Raw genomic sequence first — 7,114 nt, 5'->3', positions numbered from 1 at the left:
CTAGTACCTGTCTTTTGTTAGATCTGCACTCGTTTCTCTCAGGTTTGTCCCCAGAGGTAGCATCGCCGGGTCCTGGGGTGTGTGCCTGCTTAACTTTAGGAGCTGCTGCCAACACTTTCCCACAGCGACTGCACCTGCACGAACTCCTGTCGGCAGCTGGGTGAGAGTTCCAGTTGCTCCGTATTCTACTCCTGCCCTTCAATCAATCCCAGAAGCACTAAGGTTGCCAGCAATTTCCGGAGGGTTTCAAGTGTAGAAAATGGCTTCTTTTTTGTGTGAACTTCCCTTCTGAGGACTCTGAGGCTGGAGGTGAGCAGGGTGGTGCTGAGGGAAGCCCAGGAATGAGCTTCCTTATCTCAAGTGGGCTTAAGAAAAGTCAGGCTTTGTGGAACTGGTAAAGTGATGATGAACCTGAGTGGGGTCACCTATACCTCAATGACCCCAAAGCCCAATGTTGCCACCCCACAGCTCCTGGAGGTGTCCTCAGCTGAGGAAGGAGGTTAGTCCAAGGCCTGACACTCATGCTCATCAGGACCCTACTGAGGAGCCTGGAATGGTGGTATGAGGCTGAATGGAAGCCCTGGACCCATGACACGGGGCCGGTGGCTGTCCACCACTCCTGGGAAAACATCCAAACTCCTCACCAGGGTGCAGCGTTACCTGGACCATGCCTCTCTCCCCTCCCTCCCCTTGAGTCTCACTCATTGAACTCCAGGCACATGGGCTGTGTGTGGTCTGTTGAAAGTGCCCATCTTGGAGTCTTTGCATACTCTGTTTATTCTTCCTGGAACGCACTGCCCTCAGTCTTTCCCTGCCTAAACTGAAGTTACCACTCAGGGCTCAGCTTAAATGTGACACCTTCAAAGAGGTCTTCTCCAGTGCCCGTGGAGAAATCAGACCTTCCTTTACATCTCTTATCACGTTCCTTAGTTTTTTCTTCCACGGAATGTATCCCAATCGGTAATTATATTTCAGTGATTATTTGTTTAGACCTTGCTTTGGTGGCAGGGTCAAGGTCTGTACAATCATTTATGTGTCACCAGAGCTTAGGACAGCGCCTGACAGGTACTAGGTGATCACTAAACATTTGCTGGATGAAAGGATGAGACATTGGAAGCTAGTGGTGAGCTGGATAACATCCGGATCTCTGCTGCCTTCTCCTCCCTGCTCCGTGCCCCGGAAGCTGTCTCTATGGACAGCCTCCCTGCACTACTTGCCCTCGGCCTTCTGGTTGGGTTCGGTCAATGGGAAGGAGGTGGGAGGAGGGAGAGGTCGGGGTATTTCTTCCCCAGGCTCCCTCCCTTCCGTGCTGTGGTCGGGTGATGGCTGCACTTCTCTCCTGACAGCTGCAGCCCCTCTCAAGCAGCTCCTCCCCTGGCCCCAGCTCCTTCCAGACTCTCATGACAGCTTCCTCCCTCCAAGCTTCAGATTCCAGGGAAGTTAGAGCTCCCAGCTGCTGCTACATCCCTGGTGATTTAGTACCCCTAGTGGATTCTCTTAACCCTGTCCATAGTTCTGTAAACAGTCCCTTGGATAAGCCCTTGGACTGGGCCATCTTTTGTCACTGGGGCCCCGGCAGGTGCGTCTAGCCACTGGACATCCCCTGAGAGAGGTTGGTCGTGGTGGTTCAGAGGCCTGTGGTCCATCTGGTGGGTTAGCTGGGCCTTGGGCACCACCCTTTCCTGACTCTATATTCCTAATGAGGACATTTCCATCCTCATTAGGAAAGGGTTTGGATTGTATAGTTGTCTGGTTTCACCACCCATCCTAATAACAGCCAAGCGTTTCTGTGACTTGTCTTTTTTTTTTTTTTTTTTTGGTGGGGTACGCGGGCCTCTCACTGCTGTGGCCTCTCCCGTTGCGGAGCACAGGCTCTGGACGTGCAGGCTCAGCGGCCATGGCTCACAGGCCCAGCCGCTCCACGGCATGTGGGATCTTCCTGTACCGGGGCACAAACCCGTGTCCCCTGCATCGGCCGGTGGACTCTCAACCACTGCGCCACCAGGGAAGCCTTGATTGTCATTTTTGACAAAGATTTAGTGAGACACTTTCAGATAATCTGTGGTTCCCATTGTCTATGCTCTCCTGGCTCCAGCTACAGACTGGTCAAGGAATCTGGGAAAACTTCTCACCTGAGTGGTCAGTGGTGTTTCATCTGGTCAACAGTCACCTGGGAGGGCAGAGCTGGAAAGAAAGGGGAGGGTTATAGTTCATTTAGGCAAGAAGCGATTCTTGTTATTTCCAGGTCACCAGGCTCTGTTCTAAATGGCAAGGGCAGGTCGTGGTCACCCCTGTCCTCAAGGGACCCACTGAGGCAGATTTGCTCAATATGAGGAAAAGCTTTCTAAAGGTTAGAATCTCTGGGAAGTAGGATAGGCCGTTGCTGGTGGGGCATGACCCCTGCCTTACTTGGATGACATAGTGACTGAGTAGACACGGACAGAAGCCAAGCATCAGATGAGGGGTGACTTAAGCGATGTACTTCTAAGGTCGTTTTCGAATCTGGGATCCCACAGGAAATTTTGGAAACTGCAACCTAGAGAAAGGACTCACCTTTCAATTCAAGCAAGAGTCACCCTGAAGGAGCACAGCACCTAAACCCCTCTTTCAAAGTGGATAAGGAGTCATCCAAGAGGTGACAATATCTAAGATAATGAGAAATAAGCTGAACAAACACCTCTCGGGGATACAATCTCTGGACGAGGTGTTGAGGGCGTGAGAGAGCTGAATATCAGAGGAGAAATAGGTGGTGTTGGTTCAAAAGGTGTCTTGAGAGAAAATGGCAGCCATCAAATCGTAGCTCCTAGAGCGCCTTTTATATTCCCATTCTACAGCCGAGGCAACAGAGGCCCTGAAAGTAAGGGGCTTAGTTGGGGTGAATGGAGGAGGAGGCCTTGATTTTAGGTGCCCCCTCCTACTATGCAACTGCTCTCTCCTTCTGAAGGCCTCAGTTTGCTGCCCTGTAAATGGGGGGAATCTCGGTGGATTTAGGAACACTGTTCCTGCACCAGGCTGACCCCACGGGGCTGGGCACCCCTGCCACAGTCACCAGTGACTGGGGGCAGACCCACTGGGTGCTCTCAAGCAGTCCCGAGCCTGCCTGGTCTCAGTGACAGGTGACCCAAGGCAGGGCCCCATGCCGCCTCTCAGTTGGCTGCCCATGGCAGGGGCAGCTCAGTTCCTCCTTCCTCTCTGGGGGCCTGAGGTTCTGAGGTCCTGCCAGCTGTCTGCCCTGGGAGGGAAGGGAAGGCCAGCACCTGTGGGAAAAGTCATTCACTGGCCACATGTAGGCAAGTGGCAGGGTCAGAGCCTGGGGAGCCCTGCCAGCTGGCGCAGCCACTGCCCGGGGGAGGGGGGGGCTTGGGTTCTCCTTTGCCTGCACACTGAGGCCTATTGAGACCTGTTCATTCCTTACCTTCATCACCTCTTTTATCTGTTCCCTCCCCTCCCCTCTCCCTGCCCTTGCCCTCGAGGGGCTGGCATCACGTCTCTCTAAGGCACCACATCAGCCTCCCCCAGAGTTTCCTCCCAGTTCTAATCCTGTGGGTTGCTCCTTGACACCCTCAGATGCGTGTTTCACATGTTTGTTCACCCTCAGATGCGTGTTTCACATGTTGGTTCACTCTTTTGTGTTCATTTTTATGCGGCCAGAGCGTGTTGGATGCTCTTCCAGCCTTGAGGGTGTAACAGGGAGGGAACAGAGTATCCTACTGCCCTGCCCTCATGGAATTGATGGTCCCTTGGGGCACAGACACTGATTGCCTAAAAGCAATACAATTTCAACTGATTGAACAAGCTAACAAGGAACAGCACACTGAAGAGGGCTTGTACCAGGGCTACGTAATTTGGGCTTTAACTAAAGAGAATAGTTTGCGGGTAACCGGTGGAGAGGGATCCAGTTTAAGTGGAGTCCAAGCTCCTAAGCCGGACATGCGAGGTTGGCCACTGTTATAGGTTGGGTTGTGTTCTTTGCAAAAAGATATGATGGAGTCCTAAACCCTAGGACTTCAGAACATGACCTTTTGGAGTTACGGTTTCTACAGAGGTAAAATGAGGCCATTCGAGTGGGTCCTAATCCAGTATGACTGGTATCCTGATAAAAAGGGGAACTTTGGATACAGAGACGTGCACAGAGGGAGAAGGCCACGTGAACATGAACGAAGAGATTTGGGTGATACTTCTACAAGCCAAGAAATGGCAAAGATCACCAGCAACCACCGAAAGGAGAGAGGCACGGACAGGGTCTCCCTCACAGCTGCCAAAAGGACTCGAACCTATGACAGCTTGGTCCTGGGCTCTCCAGCCTCCAAAATTGTGAGATCATAAGTTTCTATTGTTTAAGCCACGCCGTATGTGGTACTTTGTTATGGCAGCCCGAGAAAATTAACATGGCCACCACGTGGCCTCACCCAGCTTCATTTCTGCTCTTCCCTGATGCCTTCCCACCCTACAAGTGCTTAGATGGAAGGACACACAGTTCTGGAATATACCTGTTCTTTTCCTCTCCTGAGCTTTTGCACCTGTGGGTTCCGCTGCCAGGGATGTCAGTTGTATCTCCCCACTGAGAAGCCCCCTGGGGTCCCCGCTCCCACCCCGCCAAGGCTCGTTCCTCCCCCACCCCTCCCTACTCCTCTCTGGCCACATTTGCTCTTCCGTTCCGGGTCCCAAAGCCAACTCTTTGCTCTCAAAGCCTGTGACACTGGACATGTCTTCCACATTTTCAGTCCCAGACCATACTCTCCAAGGTTTCTCAGACCTGAGTAAATAGAAGGACACCATCCTCACTAAAAATTCTCACCCGCCCCCGGACGTTCCCATTAACATCATTTCATTGCACGTCAATTTAGGAAACAAAATTCTTACTGCAAATTACCACAACAAAGAGAAAACCTTGTCTCTGTAACTGACTAAAAAAAAATAGGTTATCATCTAGGTGAAAACACAAAATTAATAAATTCCTTTGGAGAATGAGGAATAAGTTCACTTGGAAGCCTGGGATGAGAAGACTCGCCTTGAGAGGATTCAGGAAATACTGTTTCCTGGGGGCGCTTCACCCAGCTGCATGGGGAGAAGTACCCGAGGGCTTTTTTAAAAGGCCTGTACATGGGATTGTTCTTGAATTGGTCAGGGTGGGGCCTGGGACAAGCCCCCCCCCCCACATCTTTTTTTTAAGCTCCCAGTTGATTCTGGTTTGCAGGCTGGTTGGTGCAACCCTGGCACTCCTGGAGCTGCCTCAGCTAGTCCCGTGAGCCCTTGGATGCCCAGCTTCCTGCACCTTGGGGTGAGCATGCAGGGCCTGAGTTGGGTGGGTCTGAAGCCCATCCTAACAAGCACTGGTTTGCGTGTCTGCTGCCTTCTGGTAGCTTTGAGTCTGGGGTCAGGCTGTGGCCATACTCCCTAAGGAGCCTCCCTCATCTTACAGCTCCCTGACTTAAGGATGGAGCCTTCTGTTCCATTTTACAGATGAGAAAGCTGAGACCCAGAGAGGTGGAAAGTCCTTGCCCAAGGTCACCAGGCTCAACTAGAGCCCTGACTGCTGGCTCAGTGCCTTTTCCTATTGCTTCCAACCAGACTGAATGTCCCCCTGAGCTTTATGTTTACAAACTGACTATGAATGGGGTGTATTTTCATTGTTCCAAAGGCCGTATTCATATGTGTTCTGAAAAATGCACCACCTCTGTTATTTAAAAAACAAAAAAGGACAAAGTCTAATCAAGCTGGCCCCATGAAGCTGCTGAAATCTGGATTTCAGATCTGCCGGGGCCACATGGACACTGCAAGTGTCCCCCAGAGTAACCACGGAGAGCCCTAATCTCCCCATCCATCTCGCAGGCGGTGCGTTCAGGTCAAGGATGTGTGGGGACAGGAAGTGGAGGCTCCGTAGCCACACTGATAAGTAGCCAAGGTGTTATGATGTGATTTCTTCTGTGCTACGATTCCTACTTACCTTGTGTGAAACGTATAGGATTTAAGCTATTTAAATAGTTCAAAACAGAGTCACAGTGGCCAGGGTGAACTTCCATATTAGCTGTCTTGGAAAGTCCGCTGTAGGACTGCGAGTGTCTTAGAGTGATAAACTGAGTGGTACTTTAGATAAGAAATTTGATGGGTAACATACATCACTAGAACTGAAGGAGCAACTGATAGAGACAAGGTACCCTGGGTTAACTGTTACACCTCCTGACCCACTCTTTGAAAAGAGACACTGAGCCCAGCGACTAGAAGGCTCTCTGCTGGAGGACCCGATCCCAAGGTGCTGAGCTGTGGCAGGTGGTCGCTGCCCGAGGCCCTGTCAGAGCAGAGGGCGACTTCCCACTCATGCTTGTCTGGAGACCTGTGGCAGGACCAGGATCTCCGCTCGTGCTGAGATGCCTCCTTCCCTACTTCTTCTTGGGGTGGTTCATTTACCAGCTGTCCTATTTTCCCTACTCTGACTAAGCTGTGTTGTGTGCTGTTTATGTGCGATAACCAAGTGATTCACGAATTGAATATTGGCTACGTTCCGTGTATCTCCAGCCCCGTGATTCTTACCTGGTTTTACCGCTGGCCCCTGCGACACACACGAGGTCAATGGTGGTGATCGTGGAGTCAGCTGTTCTCTGCCTTCCTGGGAATTTTCTCAGGCTGTATATCCGATTAAAGGACTTACGCCCATTCTAGGAAAGGGACTCGGGAGGAGCCAGCAGGAGGCTGGCCCTGTTCCGGCTCGGGTCTCCATCAGCTGCCTTCCCTGTCCCTGGAGCAGGTTACCTGTCCCAGGTTACCGGTGCACCTGCTGTCAAACCCAAGGTCACCCAGGTCACCCGAGGCTCAGGGCAGAGCCTCCGCTGTGTGCTTATGGTGTGGCCAGCAGATTAGGGGGCCTCGGCAACTGGCTTCTTCTGTCTGCAGTCATTTTTCAGCTTCCTCCTTGTTTTAAAATCCTTTTCTCCAAGTTATTGGCCGTATCTGTTAGTCTGGGGAGCAGGTGAGACAGGCCGTCCTTGAAGGACAGGAAGGACCCTCTCACCATGGCCGACTAGTCCCGCCCCCCCGCCCCCCCCCATTATACCTGGTTCCACCCACCACCCTCATACATCTCATCACTTCTTGCCTGGATGTCCTTGGGGGCCTC

This window comes from Phocoena sinus, chromosome 16 (genome assembly GCF_008692025.1).
Source record: "Phocoena sinus isolate mPhoSin1 chromosome 16, mPhoSin1.pri, whole genome shotgun sequence".
Taxonomy (NCBI): Eukaryota; Metazoa; Chordata; class Mammalia; order Artiodactyla; family Phocoenidae; genus Phocoena; species Phocoena sinus.
Note: the sequence above shows the minus strand (reverse complement) of the source record.